Source organism: Eptatretus burgeri, chromosome 5 (assembly GCF_056783735.1).
Source record: "Eptatretus burgeri isolate ZD-2024b chromosome 5, Ebu_testis_v1, whole genome shotgun sequence".
In the NCBI taxonomy this organism is placed as follows: Eukaryota; Metazoa; Chordata; class Myxini; order Myxiniformes; family Myxinidae; genus Eptatretus; species Eptatretus burgeri.
In genome coordinates, this window is record NC_140965.1 from 88,318,921 (window position 1) to 88,339,924 (window position 21,004).

General features: G+C 41.1%; 1 protein-coding gene across 2 annotated transcripts in view; it reads right to left on the reverse strand.

Moving 5' to 3' along the window:
• Positions 1–21,004, reverse strand: part of LOC147026913 (protein phosphatase 1L-like) — a 154,455-nt gene that overhangs the window by 78,583 nt on the left and 54,868 nt on the right. The window lies entirely within an intron of this gene.

Sequence of the window (21,004 nt, forward strand, 5' to 3'; positions counted from 1 at the left end):
AAATCAACCTTGTAGTTATTTTTAAGTTTAATCGTTGATTTTGAAGTATGTTTTTGAATATCTATAACAATATTTTTTGGTTCATCACCCTGTTCTTTCATAAGATGAGCAATTTCGGAAGATATTTGAGAAATCTCATATCTAATATATCGTGAAACTGTTATCGTTTTGTATCCACTTCCCGGATTATAACTAAACTTGCCATTTTTCTCGGTGATATTAAACAAGGTATTATAAGTTTCCATGGACAATAAATGTCTCATATTCTTTTGTTGCGTCAAGTTGTAATGGGTATGGGAATGAAGATGTGTGGTCGCTTGTTGTGAAATTAAAACTAAGGAATGTGCTTCTCATCTTGTTTAATATGAGATAAAATGTCTTTGTATTGATATTTATTAATTATTTTAATGTTCATCAACTGGTCTGAAATGGCTGATGCTTCATTAAAGCAATTGTTTTTTTCCAGCCTTCTTACTACCTAACAGCAATAACAGTCTATTAACTAATTTTGATGGATCATTTGGAAGAAAACTAATACCTGAACCAAGGATACTTAAAGCCTGAATAATGTGTTTCTCCTTCTCATTTTTTCTACTTTTACCAGAAATACTAACCCTATAATTAAGAGTGTTCAGCAGATCAATATATACTCTATCATCATTATTTTTCATATCCAATGGTTTATCAATATACTTTGATTCATCCCTCACAGTTGAACCTTGTCTTCCATCTTTTGTGAAAAGAAACATTAATCTCGGAGTTAGTTTAACAGGGGATTGAGCAGAACTCAGAAACCTTAATTCACCATTAAATATCAATACCTTTTCTTGAACAAGATGAAATATTGCTGGTTGTTCTGTTGGAATGAGTCCAGCTTTGGTTTTTGAATCCGCTGAATATGCATTGTTTTGAAGAGCATTCACAATATAATCAGGGGGTTGATTAATCTCTTCCAATTGTTGAAATAATTCTTTATCATCACATTCAATTCTCCTATATTCCCCAATTCTTCCTCCGTCATTTGACTGAAATCTTTTAACATTTGAAGTTTTTTAGGAGTGTATTCTATTGTGGGAACTGTGGAAGCATCTATAATTTTTTCTTGGGAAGTTTTTAAAAATTTTCTCTTGTTTTCTTTCAAATGCTTCTTCACCCATTAGTTTCTGTCTGTGTTTCTTCTTTATGTCTTCCTGTTTTTTTACAACTTTTGAAACCAACTCTTGATGCTCCTTAGATCTTCGAGCAATTTCACATCCATTTATTTATTGGAAAATATCATTCACTGAATTATAAAGATCAACAGGGAAATTTTCCTTTTCTTCATCATTAAAGTAGAAGTGTTCAAATAAATCTTTTTCTTTAAATATTTCATCAAATTTTTTATCAACATTAATAGGAGTTGTAATTTCTTCTTTACTAATGCTTGTATCTCTGCTTTTCATACGTTTGTGTTGGGTTTCTTCATCAACATCAAAACTGAATGATAAAATATTTACACACATCCATACATATACCTATATATATATATATATATATATATTTCTACATATACAAACCACATACATATACATCCGTATATACACACACACACATATATATATATATATATATATATATATATATATATATATATATATATATATATATATATATATATATATATATATATCAAAGGTGAATCACTTTAAAAAATGTAAAAGCCTCCTATCCAGATCCGGATTCGGATCTTCATCAAAATCGAATCAATTCTTCATCACACACCAAACCTGCCCACCAAGTTTCGTCCGAATTCGTCCACAACTTTTGATATATTGTGCTATTATATATTTTTTGGCCTCATCTCTCAATGGCTACGAATCACTAAATAAATGGTAGTATCTAGATCCAGATCCAAATCTTCACCAAAAACTAATCAATTTGTCATCGTCACACATCCAACCTGTCTCCCAATTTTCGGCCGAATCCGTCCGCAACTTTTTGAGATATCCTGATGCTCACACATAAGAGGTAATAACATCAAAAACTATTCACAAAGTGTGTGTGTGGGGGGGGGGAGCCAATTGGCCAACATTTGTTTGCACCACACTCCAATAAATATGACATCATCGTATACAGTGAGCGAATGTATTAAAACTTTTTAAAAACCACTTTTTAAAACTAAAACTCTCGTTCAGAAAAAGGCCAGCCATGAAAGCGCAATTAGATAGACAAAATAGATGTTGATCTTTTGTGGCCATAAATTGTTGAAAATGCAAGAATCTTGGCCAAGTACACCTTTACATTCTGGTGATTGAATGGGCAAAATGTTTACTTCTTAATGAGATGAAATAGAGCTATGCCAATGTGCTCCATATACTGTACTGGCAGAATTATTTGATCAGCAAAATGTATCTACGAACTGGTTTACTTGTACACTAAAACTTTGATTCAAGCATACATACACAGGGTCATCCTAAAGATTGTCTCCACTCCTACAACACATAAAAAGTCATATTGAATACTATTCGTTATCATATACAGTGCAATTTATGTTCCTGGTCTGTCAAAATGCTTGGTCAACCATCTTATTGACAACACAGAAGCCTTCCTTATACGTATGAAGTGTTCTCAGTGGAGTGGATGTGACTGTTTATCTCATCAGCTTCCCTCGAGGTTTCTTTTTAATGGTATTTTGTCGATGGATTGTGAGGGAATTAGGTGCGCTTAACGAGAGGAATATCATGGCTGGAAAAATTTGTCCCTCATGAAGATAAGAACATCAAATTTTGCATGAGAACGTTTTGTTGCGAAGGAATGGTGCATTATTCAGATCTGGTTAGTTCTTGTGCATGGTGGGTTATAGAGGATACCACTTGGTAGTTATTTCTGTCCAATGTTGTACTGAATGCTGAATGAGGATGAACAGGAAGAGAAAGAGCTCCAGAAAGTATTCAATGTGGTCACATGAAATTGGCCTGTTCCCTCAAGGCCCAAAACCAAGAACATCCCTCTTACATTTTGTCAGTTCCAGTGAATATGTGGTATTCACTGGCACTTTCAGAATGGAATAGGGATGTTCTCAGCGCGGGGCAGTCTATGTGGCTTTCCTATGATTTTGGTGCACACTCTGATAGACGGATGGTGCAGAAATAGACGAGATAATAATTGGTCTAGGACTAATGTAAAAGTAAAGAGAAACACAGAAAAGGAGGTGCAGAAATCACCCACCTCTTCCTCGAGCCACTCATGCCCAAAATAGCCATATTTGTGAATAATTAATTATCCCCCAAGCAATTAATAGGCTCTGAACTTTCAGCTAAGTGCAAAAAGCCCCCCAAAACATTCATAGTATCTAATTTTTTTTGGCACAGAGCCCTGTACACTTCCAATTCACATTTCAATGAACTCGACTGCCCTTTGTAAGAATTTTCCATCCAGCACTTTCCCCCTTGAATGTCTTGTGTGACATTTCCCAAGCTTGGAGCACATGATGTTTTGACTGGCTGGGCAACTGGATATACTGTCAAACAATACTGGAAAAAAGACATATTTAAGGTGCTTCTCACATTTTGGGTTATGATGTCGTCGAGACACCAATTGATATTTCCAGAAGTCACGGCTTTAAGTCCTGCTTTGATATAAAATGCAAATCATGCAGTTTCAAATAAATGTGGTTCGAGCCTACAAAGATGAATACACTAAAATAATATACTTGTCCTTGATATTATGGATTAGGATTAGAATAAAAAACGATATATTGTCCTTGATATTATGGAGGATGGTTCTTTGCATTATGATGGTACACCATCCAATGAGTAGTTAAACTGACTCCCCTGCTTCACATCGTGCTCAGTTTGATGCCGTGGAAACAAAGGCCTTCAACATTATCGGAATGTTCCACAATAAAGCTGAATTTATAGGTTTCTATCACATCGACATTGCAGACAGGTTGGTGGTCTTTCTGTCTTTGACTGCTTCTTCTCCGATTTTGCACCCTCTGCCCTCTCCGTGATTTGTCACCCCCCCCCCCCCAATCAGGTTTCTGCAGAGCACACACGGTTCACCATCACAACACACTTCTGGTGAAACTACCTAAATCCAAGATCACTGTTCACCTCCACTCATTCATTCCTCTTCCCCCCCGCCCCCCCGCACCCACCCCACCTGTGGAACCAACTTCCACATCCTCTTCAATCTCATTTTTCCCTCCAGATCTTCAAAACAGCTTTTCACTACCATCTCAGATCGTCCCTAATTCAAAACCATTATTGCGCTTCTACCCTCATTAACTTCACCCCGACACCCCCCCCGCCCTTTCCACCCCAATCCTACCTCCTTCCACATTCCCAGATTTTCCTTGTGTATCCATCTTGTCCACTCCCCTTTGCGTCTTTCTCCAGTCCCCCATTCCTCTCCACACCCATTGTTTGTCCAAGTCTCCCTCTATCTGGGCCTTCAACTCTGTTGCTAGTGTTTTGCCTCTCTCACTAATGTTGTTTCCTTTTGCGTGCGTCTCTACTGTTCCTTTGCATCCTGTCACGTCCTGATCCATTCAGTGTACGAGCTCTTCCACGAGCCTCGACTATGTGTGTGTGTATATATATATATATATTTGCCTGTCTAGTCTGTTTGAACTTACTTGTGACCTAAGAAATTTCAAGGCATATTTCTGAAATGAGTAAAGGCCTTTGAATCGGTATTATGGCCATATTTCCAATTACTGTCTCTGAGCTGAGAATGATATTGACAGCTTTGCTTAATTAAGAACCTTCCTGGTATCCAAACCATTTTAGCTCGTTGGCCTAAAGACCCGAGAGACGAATTGGTGATCCTTCAATGGGAGTAAATGGATAGATAAATCTCTCAACTGGAAAATATGTCTTTGAATGAAACCACATCATCCTGATCAATTTCACTTCAAAATACCTTTCTTTGAACGGATGTGTTGTGTGCAATTTTTTTTTTAAACAAAAGGGGCAATTGCTCAAAGCATAGCGTCGGAGAATTATATGGGAGGTTGATACCAAGCACAATCCAGTAATCGCTAAATGGCCAGCGTGTGATGTGAAATTCGTGAGAAGCCATCGGGGTCAGTTCTGATCGATATAGCCGACGGCTAGCAATAATTGGAGGCTACGTGATGTTGGAACAAGACAGGCCAAGCTCTCAACTCAAAGGGAGATTGCAAAGATGTTTGATTAGATACCTTTTCTTGTTACAACGATGAAGCCAAATTTATCTTTCAGTTTAATTCAGTTTACCCATGAGCCAATTGTCATTGCAGGAGGAAGCTTATCATTTTAGTTCAATATGCCAAAGAAGCGATATTGTTTATCCAAGGCTGCTGACTTCCCACAAAGCCCACAATTCAAGGACATCCCTATTCTTGTTCTAAACCAGCTATCCCCTGCACCATTTTGCAGATAACTCCAACCTGTGCAAACGAAGCACACCACACTTCGGAAAGGCAGTCTGGGGTAGCATCACTGTCTGCAGAGCTGGGGGAAAAAAATAGATGGTAGGTCAGCTATCTGGAACATGTCATTCAAAGCAAGAAAGTCCCACGCTCTCACTCCAGAGTGAGCTCTCACTATCACTCCCCAAAGCACTCAGGTCTTACTATTTGTTGTAACCAGTTTTATGCATCGTTACAAACTGGCCTTTAGAATTGACCATCACTTTGGTATTCTTTGCAGAGCCAGGACCAAAAAAAAGAGCTTGGAGCAGCTCAAAAAGGACTTCCAATTTGGGTACAGAATGCACCCAAATTGTACTAACTCCATTATGAGCTGCACAGAGTTCATTATGGCCTATAATGTCTTTATTCAAAGTGCCATGGAGTATAGCTCTCCACTCTGGGCTGGTACAGGTGCCTTTCCCATCTTGCTCCACTGGAGGTGGTGAAGACCAAGTTTTCTGTATTTTTGCCATCTCAACAGGAGGTTGACACTCATGGTCTATTGCTTGGCCACTGCAAGTAGAAGGTGGACCGTTTTGCTTTTCTTCACTTCGAGCTCATTCCACCCACCCCTCTTCTGTCCATCCTCGGGGCCTCCAAGGTCAAATAGGTTATTCCAGAAACCCACACCGAGTTACCTTCAAAGGACAAAGCCAGATACTCACCTCCATCTCTTCATACTTCCAATATTTAATTGTGGAACCAACTCTGTGTCTCATGTCATGTTCCTCCCTCCAGTATTTCAAGAGCAGTGCACGTTGTTGCCTCATGCTTCGTCTCATCCCCACCCTAATCTCCTCCTCCTCCTTGGTGAGTCTCCTCCACCCCCTCTTTTTATTTCCTTATTTTCTGCCACTCAACTACTCATCTGCAATATTTCACTGTGTTTCTTTTGTGTGTGTTCCCTTTTGATGGTTGTGAGGATAGTAGTATCAAGTGAGTAGTTGTGTCATTTAACAAGACTCTGGAGAGTGGACAGAAAAAAGAAAAAGGTTGTTTGAGTCACGATGCCAATGATAGTTATATCTCATTTACGTAATATATTCATCAATTTAATGAGTGTGCCAGGAAAGAAAAAAACAACATTCCCCACATTACCTTCAAGGTCTCGGGTTCAGTACAGACTTGGCTTTGAACGTCACTAGCACGTACAGATAATTTGCCAAAGGATGGATCACACCTCTCTTTGCATAACAAGCACTGGACAAGTAAAGCATAGTTCTGGCTATGCACACTCAAGTCACATTCCACTCTTAAACAGATAACCCTGTTTGGAATTTTTTTTTTCATTTTTACAATGATCTAAAAATCATTTTTTACAATGATTTACCATGCTCAAGGAAGAGCTTGTACATACTGTATGTAATATCAATTATACAAAGCGAACCACCTCTATCTGTCATGTTGTGTGCGCACTCCTAAACAGCAGGACAGAATGAAGCTTGGTGGTTGAACTCAAAGTATACTCGGAGAATATTTCTGGTGGTTATAAAAAAAATATTAATAGCCCCATTTGTAAGTGTTGATGTAAATTCTCTTTGTAAATGTGTATCATGAAGCACCACCATTCCTGTTGGTAGTGGGTATTAAAGGTCAAAACGAGGTGGTATTCATAGAATACTTACCCTGTGCAATCTTGAGAAGGACTTGATGTGAGCTAACTACACTGGTGGCAAATTTGTAATAAAAAAAAAATTCAAACAAGCCGGGAGGCGACGATGGTTCGCGGGAATTATTGAACAATGCCACGATAGGTACAATTGAGTTAGTGGAAGGTTTTGAGGAAGCCCTACCGTAAAAACCTATCTCTTCTGTCAAAATTGACCAAATCAAATCGGATTTTTTTATATGTTGTACTTATGGACATTACGCACAGATTCTAGGAAATGAAATTGCGAGAACAAAATCGAGAAAAAAAAAGTTCAAGTGGGCGTGGCTCCGTCCACAAGGGGCGTGGGACGCCCCTCATACAAAAAGACACAACTAGACCATGATATCTAGCTTGTGTCCAAGTTTCATCAAGATCGCATCAAACGTCACGGAGCTATGCTCTGGAGAGAGTCACAAACAGACAGACAGACACAGACACAACGAAAATAGTGGTCACTGCTGGCGCCCGCGAACCAATACCCCCGGGAACCCACCTGGTAGTGGCTGGATAAGAAAACCAGGGAACCACTACTAGGCATGGATGACCCACAAACATATGTAATGGAGAAGAAAGTAAATACCTTTGGATTTTATTTTTTTAATGTTGTGAACAAACTTCATAACATCACGGGTGATGAAGGTGTTGGTCAAGTTTCATCAGAATTGTGTTTAGTTTCTGAGAAGGAAGCAAATACCTATCTTGCGGGGAAACCACCCCCCCCCCCCCTTCTGTAGACACCCTTAGATCCCAATTTTATGTCGTGAACAAGCTTTAGTACATCATGGGTGTGAAGGTTGTGGTCAAGTTTCATCGGAATTACGTGTGCAGTTTCTGAGAAGAAAGCAAATACCTATATTGGGGCAACACCCGAGACCCCCTGAGACCCCAATTTTAAAAAAAATGCCGTGAACAAACTTTGCTACATCATGGGTGATGAAGGTTGTGGTTAAGTTTCATCGGAATTGCATGTGTAGTTTCTGAGAAGAAAGCCGAGACCTATTTTGGAGGGCAATCCCGTGTAGACCCCCTTAGGGCTCGACTTTTTTTTAATGTCGTGAACAAACTTTGGTACATATTGGGTGATGAAGGCTGTGGTTAAGTTTCAACAAAATCGTTTGTGTAGTTTGAGAGAAGTTCCAAGTGTTTGTGGACGAACGGTCGGGCAGACGGATGACGCGCCATCCCATAGGCTCCCCAGAACTATGTTCCAAGTGAGCTAAAAAGCAAAGATGAAGTCATCAGGAGGAACCTGGCTAAGGCTCGGGTTTCAGCTGCTACTCTTCTACCCTCAAACCCATCCAGGCAGAGCTGAGTGATCCTTATTGAAAAAAAAAAAAAACTCCCAGATTTATAAAAATTTGATATACATTAAATAAAACACCACATAACCTATGACATCATAATTTTAATGAAAACATTCCACATAAGTAGTTGCACCTATAGTGAAATTTTCGTATCAATCCACCAAGCGGTTCCAGAGAAAAGGGAATAACAAAATTCAGACATGCACGTACGTACGTACGTACGTACGCGCATACAGGACCGATCGCTTCATCCCGCTTTCTACTTCGTGAGCGCGAGCTACAAATATGTCACTTCTCTGCAATAAAACTATAATATATGTCATTAGCTTCGTATAGTACTGTCTGTCTCATGGCTGTCTGTTTTGTATGCACAACTCAACCGCTGGACGGAATGAGTTGAAACTTGGTGGTTGTACTTGGGGTATGCAGTGAACTTTTTTAGACGGTGATGCTGAAGATATTTTAAATGATTATGCTGAATTTCGACGGTTTAAAAAAAAAAAAGATGTTTGGGACGGTTATGCTGAATTAATTTTTTTAACATTAAAATGAGCGAAATATCATACTACCACATACTGCTTGTAGTTTCTTTATTTTTTTTTACCTCCACCACTGAAGGTGTGATGGAGGTTATGCATTCACCCCTGTTTGTCGGTTTTTGAGCAGAATATCTCAAAAAGTTAGACGGATTCAGACAAAACTTGATGGACAGGTTGGGAGTGTGACAAGTATTAATTGAATAGATGTTGGTGAAGATCCAAATCCAGAGCTGACCATGTGGCCCATGCTGAAGTCGAAGCATCAGAGAGCTAAGAGCACTTGAAACAGCATCAAGCAGCTGACCGTATGACCCATGTGCAAGCCCCAGCATCAGAGAGCCAGGAGTCCATCATTCTTTCCATTTCCAACAGCACAGTTAATCATACTGTACTGGAGCTATGGTATGTATGTATGTATGTATGTATGTATGTATGTATGTATGTATGTATGTATGTACGTATCCGAAACGCTCGGGATTGCATTTTTCATAAATTAAAATGAGTACATGACTATTTTTTGAAAGCTGAAGCTATAATTCAATGGTAAAGATGTACGTGCACACAAGATAATTTAATTTGAAACTCATTCAATAATGCAACTATCATAGAACAGTTATGTGAGCTGAAATAATATGTATGGTACTTACGGGGGACCTGCCACAGACGGGCACTTCAGCTGGTGCAGACAATGCAACACATATCACAATCGAGTAGCGGAACACACTCAAAGCAGATGCTCTGCCGCCTCATCGCCTCTACTTGAAGGTCTGCATGTTACTGATTGTGCTTCGCAATCTCAACCCAAACCCAAGCCTGTGTAATGGTACAAGACTGATCTCCATAAAGGCACACGATACCCGACTACTTGGGTCTCTTTGAATGAACATTCAGGCAGGATTGTTCTCATCCCCCATGAAACCCTTCAACCTTCTGATGCAGACTCTTCCTTTGAGTGCAGAACCTCCAGTAGCCTGTCTGGGTCGCTTTTGCAGTAACTATTAATAAGAGCCAGTCAGGCCTTTAAACGTGTTGATGTGTGGCTTGAGGAACCTGTTTTTACACATGGGCAAAGTTTAAGTTGCTGCTTATAGATTTGGGCAGCCCAAAATATTTGCCTTGCCATCAAGCCAGAACAGAGAACGCTGCCCAACACAACACGTAATGATGTGATGTGTCGTGAAGATTTGATATGATACACTTAACAAACAGTTGCCATTACTGGTACAGTACTAAACTTTATTTATAAATTGTGCAAATATGTGTTTGTTTGTTTTTTTTGCCATTTCTTAACCTTGTGTTAATTCTTCTGACCACGACCACCAAAAGCCATTGATTTGATACAGTGGGGCGGGAGGGTGGTGGGGGATCTAGTTATAGGTCTCAGTAGAAAGGTGAGCACATATCTAACCATAAAACCTACGGGATGAAAAAAACGGACCAAAGCAAAAGGTTGGCACACAACAAACCCCAACGTTGAACAAATACACTCTGATTCTGATGCACTGTACTGTGTTACAAAGCATCTTGACAAGGGTTATACTGAGTGGTTTTCCATCGCCTTGCCAGCAGTAGTTAGGAATTTGGCCAGGGTGGTGGTGATAGCGCAGAAATTTGGAATTTGGCCAGGTTGCAAACCATAGCTTGCCTACTCTTCACAAAGAGCACCATGGAATTTCTAATGTCAAGCAAATAATGCCAGCAGACGGGATGCCCAGTTTAACGTCTATCCGAGGGACGGCACACACATGGATGAATCACCGTCTGTGAAACACTCAAATGACAGTTCGTATACAGGTCGGGATTCGAACCCAGGCTAGACAGCTTAGAGGCGCACGTGCATACCTCTAGGCCATCCTGCCAGCAACACAATTACATTATACAAGATAAATGCAAAGGTATATCAGATAAAAAACAAACAAATTGCTTCATAATCAACTGTCTGTTGAAACATTTTGTTTGAAAAAGATAACAGCTTAAAAGCTTTGAGGAGCAATAATACGATTTGCAGCTTAATCTTAAATTGTGTTCACGAAATTAGATTAGCTGCAACATATCACTTTCAGCTGAATGTGGTCAAACGGATTACTTGCAGGCTGCAGCTCATGTAACCATTGCCTTCATTTCTTTAGTTTAGGAACATTGATTCAACCTCTCTTCATGCTCACAATTATATATATATATATATATATATATATATATATATATATATATATATATATATATATATATATATATATATATATATATATATATATTGTTTACAGTGCCTCCCCATATTCAAGTCACGTGACCAAGTCAAATCCACTGACAGGGCATGCCAAACACCAACTCCATAAGGGGATGTATTCGATGAAATTACGCCCGAAACACAGTGCCAGGTAAGTCCAGACTGTTGAACCTCCACAGCTCATTCCAGGATTATTGAATTCTGCGGCTGCACAAAGCCATTTTCTTTGGTTAAGTCCAGGCACGCTTACCCCTGGCACTATAAACAAAGTGATGTTGCACAGACCCAGCCACGTGTAGCACTCGGGTTGCACGCCACACATGGCACTGGTTCTCTCCTTCCAAGGCTCCGCGCCGATACCAATTTTCTTTTTTCTCACCTCTTATCCTCCCAAGGCCAAGTAGAGACCAACCAGCATGATCAACCTGGCTTACATAGTCTGTTACAGAGGGCAGTCCTCCAATCAGACGTCTTTTTCTCAGTCGTCACCTGTGGAAAATTCCCAGTCACTGCAGGCATCTCTAAAAATCTTCCCGGCAATCAAATGTGGTTGCTTTGCTGTCCAATTGCGTGGCTCGGCTGATGAAGCACACTACTTTCCAAACATTTCGGCTTCAGCTGGAATACTTAGCATGTATCTGGCTATGTGATTCAGTATCCAAACATTATTTCTATAAACATAAGTGCATCTTAATATATTTCACTTTTCAACAGAGGCACCAGCTGTCTGCACTTACTTCTGCAGAATGAAACACCAGCTGCAGAGAAAATAGTTCATGGCTGTAGCAGTTATGAGGACTGAAATCACAAGCAAGTTGCAATTAGTGCCCATGTCCCATTTATTAGCGCTTATGCGTCAACTATGACCAATGATGACACGAGCAAGAAATGGTTTCTGAAGACCTTGACTGGGTGCCTTTAGCTCCGAGGGTTAGCTCAGACCATCACCTCTGGTCAAAAGGAATTGGAATGCATGTGGTCAGAAGGTGCAACAGCAATGGACTTTTGCTGCTGTCCAAATGTACACAGAATTAATTAACAATTATTAACACATGGTTTCAGCAGAAAAAAGAAAAACAAAACCAGGTGGATGCATGCCAGGTCAAAGCATGGGCAAACGATCGACTCGATCATTGTCAGAGGGCACGACATCCAAGACACAATGTTGACCAAATCTATGAAAATCGTAGAATGCAAAATTGACCACCAGTTATCGGTGGGCAAGCCGAAGATCACTCTAAGGTCGAAGGTAAATGTGAGCGGCATCGGGCTGGTAAAAAGACTAAACGCCTGTGCTTTAAAGAACTCGATCATTCAAGTGGAACTGGTTCGCAAACTCAACGATAAATTGGCTGAGTTTGACAGAAAACAATTTCAGTCAGTAATTGAAGAGTGGAAAGAACTGAGAGGCGACATTCATGGTACCGTGCTTGGAATAGAAAAGTGTTCGGGTCAAGACTGGTTCTCTGGAAACATCAAGGTTATCAAATCATGACTGCAGAAACAAGGCATAGTATTCAAAACCTGGCTTACCCGCAGAACTGCAACCAAAATGAATTCAACTGGGATCAAAAACAAGTGCAAATCAAAACCAGGCAGCTGAAAAAGAAATGGCTTAGCAGAAAAACATCCGAAATTCCACAATGCGCATAGTCATGACGCCAAAAACCTTAATCTAATTAACGGAGGTTTATGGACCAAGGACAAAAGGATTCTTTGGCTTTACGATCTACAGACAGCAGACAGCTACTTGCACATCGGACAGCAGTACCCGATCGTTGGCAAAAATAATTTTGTGAATTGCCAAACAGACCTTCCATGATCAATCACAAATAAATTTATTGAATTCCACAACATCCGATCCTGGAATGCACAGATGCACCTCTGACTTGAAGTGCAGTCTGTGGTGAAAACCTTATCGAATGGTAAACCCCCAGATGAAGACGGCTGACCACCCACAGTCTTCAAATATGGTGGCTACCAAGTACTTCGCAGACTTCACCAGTACTTTGCAGGTCAAAAAAACCTCCCCATAGACCCTTTTAATAAGCGCAGATTTTGATACGGTCAATAAACTTTGGTACATCATGGGGGATGAAGGTTGTGGACAAGTTTCATCGAAATTGTGCGTGTAGGTTTGGAGAAGAGAGAAAATACCTATTTTGGTGGGGGTCAAATCTCCCCCCCCCCAAACCCTCCGTAGACCCCCTTAATGAGCGCAGGTTTTGATGTTGCCAATAAACCTTCATCAAGCATCAGATATGAAAGCTTGTGGCCAAGTTTCATCAAAACCGTATGTTTGGTTCAAGCGATAATGACTGGAGTGTTCACGGATTGGCTCCTGACTCACTCAATCTCACTCACACTGCTCGATCGCATAAGCTCACCAGACTGAAGGCCCGGTCACACCTTGACGTTTTAGCCAGCGATGGCAACGTGTTAAAATGTATGTAAAACGCTGGCTTACGTTGAACTTTTGATGGTTTTTTTTAAAGATTCGGACGTATTCATAGCGACTTGGTCTTATGTATAACGCATTGGTAACTACACAGAACGTTTCGTTGTGTTATAGATAACTTATACCAACGAATGCTGAACCTGTTGTCGGCCTACACAACCGATGCCCAACGATAGTCTTACTTAGGCATAGCGCGTTGCACGCATCGCCGACGATGTCGTGACGTAGCCGATTAAAAGGCTGACGCACAACGATTCGAATCATAACTGCCGTAGAAATGGAAGGGTCAAAATCGCGGTCACACCTTGGCGATCTTGCCAGCGTATGCTGACGTAACAAAAAGTGTGTCTAAAACGTTGGGGCACGTCGAATACGGTATGGGTAAGTTTGGTATGCGCGAGTAGAACGCTAAATACGCTATCATAAGTCGTAGTAAGTAGAGTACGTCAAGAAATTTTGAACATGTTCAAAATTTTACGATGTACTCGGCGTATGACACACGTTCGCATGCGATGAGGATAAGTTTTACACACGATATGTGGACGCTTACACACGTCCACAAAGGCTACTTATAAGCTACTCATAAGTCGAAACACGTCGCGGTAATGTCTTTTTTACGCGAAACTTATTTCTAACTTATGTTTGACGTGCTTTGAACCAATTCTTTACGTAGTTCCAACACACATCGACGTATGTAGACGTATTCAAATGACGTCTTCCGGTCAACAAAAAAAAAAATGAATGTGTTTCTATCTTACAACTGCCATATAAAGACGTGTTCCCAGCGGTTTTGGGAATTGGTATATAAAAATGGTGTTCATAAAAGGGAACCCAACAGTGTTTTCGAGTCCTTTTTGAGTCGATGTCCATGTCAGCAGTAACAGTAACAGTATCAGTATCAGTATCAGTATCAGTATTAGTTTGTTCATGTTGGCAGTAGTAGGTGGGTGTGAGGGGGAGGGTGTGGGTTATGATGGATCGTCCTTGCGTCCGCGTGTCCACGGGTAGGTTCATAGGCTGCCACTCAACGATTTAAATGGCTGCATCTCCACTATTGAAAGTAGACGCTTGCGCTCAACAATTGGATTTTTTTTACACTCAACGACTTTTAAACGGTACCACTCAGCTAGTTTCATTGTTTACAATGAACGATTTAAATTGCTGTCACTCGCCTTTGTTTTGTTTTTTTGTATTGTTTTTTTTTGACGCTGGGGTTTGGAAATTTGAAGCGTTTCTTCTGAACGTGTTAAAACGCTCAAACTCGACTATTTTAAATAGACGCTGCTGATGGACAATTGGAATCATAGCCAAGCTAGACATCGAAGTGTGAACATCCTCGTCATGCCGAAGAAAAGTTTGAAGAATGCTGCAAATAAGTGTCCTGGCCGTGGCCGTGGACGCTGACGCAAGGACGATCCATTATACCGACGTCTTTCAGCCTATGAGTAACTTAAAAGTAACGTCTGTCGACGTGTGGCAACGATCGCGTAACGTGCCAACAACACGTTAATCATAGGTTAGAAATAAGTTTCGGGTACGCTAAACATTACCTCGGCGTGTCTCAACTCATGATTAACTTACAAGTAGCATGTGTTGACGTCTGTCAGCGATCGCAGAGTCATAAGTCATACGAGAACGTGTGAGTCATACGCCGGCATACGTCGTGAAATTTCAAGCATGAAAAAATTTGAGGACAACCGAAAAGTACAACGTTTAAAGCCAACGTACAACGACGTATGGCAACGTACTACGACGTATGCCAGCATGCTCTCAATGTTATCAAAACTTACCCATAACGTATTCAACGTGTGCCAGCGTTTTAGAAAAAAAATTCAAAAATCGGCATACGTTGGCTAAAACGTCAAGGTGTGACCGGGCCTTGAAGTACAGGTGAGCTAAAAAATCATCCAAAAATTAAAATCTCCATTTTGGTTACAAAATTATTTATACGTTTGAATTTATCATTATTAGCATTTATAAGAAAGGATATGCAAATATGAGGGCCTTTATTACCCTGCTCCAGTCATATCATGGGCCACCAAGAATGTGTGCTGGTCGAAGATGTCTGGATGCAGGTTCATGGACGTCAGATGTTGACATCAAAACAGCGCCATCATTTGGTAAACGTTTGGTGCTACGGAGCCCTCATAAAGCATCTCACATTTGTTTTGCCATAGTTTACATATAAAAAACATCGGTGTTATCGAATATCGGAATGTTGTGCATTATAAACACCAATCTTTACATAATTTGCTCACATAAGTACCAATTTTATGAAAAACAAACTCAAATGAGCTAAGATCCTCATCCTCTTAATGATGACGTCATAAAAACGAATATGACATTGTTATGTATCAGGTTTGCGATAAATTATATCTGTGCGAATGTCCAGCTTGATTCCTGCAAACAAAATTCAAACAGCTTGCCTAGTTTTGGAGATAATGGTATGGGCGATTTCCATTAGCGGCAAAATTATGACGTCAACTTTTTTTCTAGGAAAAATTTCCAAAATCGGAGATGGTTACTGTCTGTGCAGGGTATTTTTACATATACTGTATATGCCAAGTTTCAGGAAGTTTCGATGAAAACTGTGGGCTGTGAAACAAAAAAAATCCACAAGAAGAAGATGAAGAACAACAACGTGAGTAAGACGTAGAGATCCTACACGAGGATCTAAAAAATAAAATGGCTGTGATGCCACATGAGCAACAGCTATTTACACCTTCACCCAGCAGAACTCATTTTAGACATTATACTTGTAGCTTTTGATAAAAGCTATTGAAATATATTCCATCTTGGCATAACCAAAATGGATGAGGACAAATGAATGGATCAGATAACCGGTGGCCAACAAGAATTACACATGGGCAACCTCGAGAAGGCCGTGGAAGAAGCAGAGGTCACCAAAAGATAGGATGGAGAGATGAAATTGAAGTTTACCGGAGAAAACAGCCTCAAATTGCATCGGATGGAACGGAATGGACCATGTTGAGGAAGGCTTTGGTCCGGCCGTGGAATAAATAGGCTGCTCAAGTCAAGTCAACCTTTTGTGTTCAAACTCAAATCAGTCACATACCATGGCGATTTAAGGGAAGAAGGCTGCAGAAAAAAAATTCACCAGGGAAATGGGTTCACTTTTTCGAATAAGAACTCTGCAACAGTCGAGGAACACGATTGAAAACAAAACCAATTGGAAAAAGCAAGAAATTTCATCAAGCAAATGAACGTTTTCTTTGTAAACCTTCCTCGAGGCTCTTTACAGGTCAATACATCCATGTAGCTCACTCCACCGACTGCGATTTCAAATCAACAGACCATTTTGATCGTTTGATGGAACCTCGGTCTGGCCCGTCCGGGTCTGCATCTGAAAGCAAAAACGTCAATCGATTTGATGCTGACAATGAAGAACTAGTCTTGCCAGTGAAAGCTCGTGTCGATCTGCGTCGGCAGACAGGTCGAACAATCTACGGAATCAACAGGACATTGATCGAGGTGTGCTAACCGCCGCGGTAAGCAAGGAGAATGACGTTTCAGCTATTAATCCTTCATCGGAGCAAAATTAAGGGCTTGGTTGACCAAATTAATTTGTGCAATCATTTTTCATGCACGATTTAAAACGTCACCCAATTGCACACCCTTTTGGCAGCCTTAATAAGGACATCATTGAAGATGAATGGGGAACCATGCTGCACGAGCAGAGATGAAGAAAAAGAAATTTGAAATCAAGGCCACCATCTTAGTGATCAATATAAAGTACCTTCTTCATCCTTTCGATCGTCATATTTGATTCCTGGTTCTTCACTTGTGTCTAGAAGCAGCTTTGAAGCCATCATGTGCACCCACATGAAATCCATGGCGCACAAATGCCATTTGGTTTGGATAAAGATCCTGCCAAGAACAACTGCCCCAGCTACTGGAAAGTCTTTGGTTGTCTGCTCTATTTCACTTTTCTTTTCTTTCAAAACTTTATACAAAACAACTTTAAAGTGAAAAATTCCTTTTTGCACCTCAGAATAGATTTCCTCTAACGATAAACTTTGACATTTTTGTTTTTTTTATCACAACCTTGTCACCAGGTCTGGTTCAAATAGATGGCAGGTCATTTCTCTTCTGAAGCTTCCACATTCTGGGCAAGAGGATACAAGCCCATTGTAAAGAGCATGGTGTGCGTAATAAAAGAAAACAAGTTTGGATTAAAAAAAAATTAAATTGCTGAATGACTGGCCTTCACAAGAATGAAAGGCTTTACAAAACGACCAGGATTTGTAAGTATACAAAAGGTATGGATACTATCTCTCTGTTTATAACTAACAGGGTGCAAGTTTGAACGAGTGCACTTTAAGTACAATTCAATTCTGAAACTAGAAGGGCACTCGGTGGAGCACATACCTCCGCAACGCAATAACTGATCCACGAGAACCTATCGGGCCCAATACATTTTTGAGATATCGTGCTGCATATCGTTTTTGGCCCCATCTCTCAATGGTCTCCCTCTATCGAGTGCGGCCTGTGGCTGCTGGTTGCATCATTGGTTGGGATGCGGCTATGCCGCTGATGCAGTGTCCTCCTGACCAGTACACTGGTACTCATTTTGCCGACCTCGGAAGGAGGACAGGCTGAGTCAACCTCCTGGTGTATTAATTCAGCGGCCCAACGGGGCGTGAACTCAGGATCCTAGGATCCCAAGCCACCACCCTAACCACTGAGTCAACACCAGGCTTCTCTCAATGGTGAAGAATCACTTAAATTCTAGTGTCTGGATCCGGATCTGGATCTTCACTAAAATCTAATCTGTTTGTCCGTGTCACACACCGAACCCGTCAACAAAATGTCACCCGGATCCATCAACAACTTTTTTAAGATATCCTGTATACAAACAGACAAACAAACAGACAGACAAACAGACAGAAAGGGGTGAAAACATATCCTCCTTCGCGTTTGGTGGCGGAGGTAATAATCAAACAGGGGAGAAAACATAACCTCCCTCAGGTGGTGGAGGTAACAAGGCAGAGCCTTGCTGGGGGTATATAGATCACAGTCGACCTGACAATGAATGATCTGTATTGCAGTTATAGATCTGCATGAAGGGGACACACGCAAGCACGCACGCACCTCCCATCCCTCTGGACCAGGTTAATAATAATAATACCACTCCTCCTTTCCTTTACCAAAATCACCCTCAGTTTATAACCATCAGTCTTTGCAGAATGGTAGGAGTGGGAATTTCATGAAGAAAAATTACAGATTTTCCTCTCCACCACTGGTGTTGGCTTTGCCTGTGGCAAGCACACATTCCACCGGGATTTCAAAAAGGAAAAATATGCTTTGTTTTTCCTGTGTGTTTGGACTTCCCTTCATTGTATGACATTGAAAATAAAACTGAGGACGCTTCAAAAACAACCCGAGACACAGCACACAAACCCAAACTACAAGCCTTGAAAAACACATTGTCTACGACTTGTAACTCTCTGTGATTTCATGTTTCACGACACTTTCTTTTCAAGTTGACTGTCGAGGGCCTAAAATTTGGACAAAACTATCATCATATTGGATTCGTTTTTAAATGTGCAATAAGCATCACATGGTGAGTTATTCACAGATGAGCTATTTACATGAAACAGGTGTATATACCGTAGTTACGGTACGTCGCTCAAACATTGACCGGCCATGTGCTCTTTGCGTACGTATGTTCATCTGTTGCAACTGCGTGGAACAGAATGATAGGCAGTGAATACACAACGTTTTGCTTGCGAGGATAGCCATCTCCATGGAAACATATATATATATATATATATATATATATATATATATATATATATATATATATATATATATATATATATATATATATATATATATATATATATATATAGCCATCTATGCAAGTTACATACACAGGAGGACTTGTTCAGAATTTACACTTGAGAAGAAACACCCCGTGACTAACTTAAGGTTGCAGAAACAACAGCGAGCTTCACAACAACAAATATCAATTTGTAATGTTGGCAATAAATTGGTTGGATCTCCTTCAGCATTGACGACAGTTTGGCACCTCCTCATTGTGGATGAGATGAGGTCAAGGATGCATTCAAATGCAATTCCCTCGACCCATACCCCCATCAAAGAGGTTTGAGGCTCATTCATGACTAACGGTGTATTTTCAACCAATTTGATAACTGCAATGTTCAAACGCTTCTCAATCTGGTTTGAGATCAGAGGTGTTTTCAGGGCAACATAAAGGATGAAATCATGGTGAAATCATGGCATCACGATGCAAAAGCTTTCTGCCTCTCGCAATCAACTTCATGTTTTCTTACCATTATGATCCTTTGCCAGAGAGCAGAATCACGTTGGGGAAGAGTAATCGCCTCCGCCAAAGTGGTCCCGGACAGAACTGCTCATCAGGTCAGGTCAGGTATGGGAGCATGTGCCAGAACAGCGCGTCGCTGCGTCCACTTTCCGCTGGTACTCCAGGGGCCTCCGGCTGGCCATTCCCCAGGCAGATGCCAGGCCCATCCCCATCTCCTTGAGATGATGGTCAACATGCTGCAATCACGAGGCACGTGGTCGGCCCACTGGCCTCCTCCACTCACGAGACTCCCCCGCTGAGAGAATCTGGTGAGCAGGATCAGTGTCAGGAAAACCAGCCACATGTCCATACAGCCGCAACTGACGCTCACGGACTATGCAGGTAACAAATCTCATCTGAGTCTCTCTCAGCAACCGCTCGTTGGACACAAAATCCGACCAGCGATAGCCAAGGATTCTCCGAAGAGACCTGGTACCAAAAGGAATTAAGTCTCCGTCTCAGATCCTTGGTCAGAGTCCAAGTCTTGCATCCATAGAGCAAGACTGGAAGTACCAAGGACCTGAAGACTCGGACTTTCGTCCTCCCGCACTGGTACCGGCAGCGCCACACACCATGGTCCAGTGAATCCATGACTCCCCAGGCCCGACCCAGACGTCTATTGACCTCTGACTCACAGCCAGCAGAGACATGAATATCACTGCCAAGGTAAGTGAATCTCTCCACGACCTCAACATCCTCACCACAAACAGACACAGACAGGACAGCAGCATCCAAGATGTCACTGAAAGCCTGGATCTTAGTTTTGATCCAAGAAACCCGTAATCCCAGCGGCTGCAACTCCTCGTTCAGCACCTCGAGGGCCCCCAAAAGGATATCTAAAGTCTCCGCAAAGATGACTGCATCATCTGCAAAATCAAGGTCCGAGATCTTGACATTCCCAAACGATGCACCGCAGCTTGATCTCTCCGACATCCTCCCTAAAATCCAGTCCATACAAGTGCTGAAAAGTGTGCGGGCCAGTACACACCCCTGACGAACTCCAGTAACAACTGGAAATAAGTCAGAGATGGTACCACCA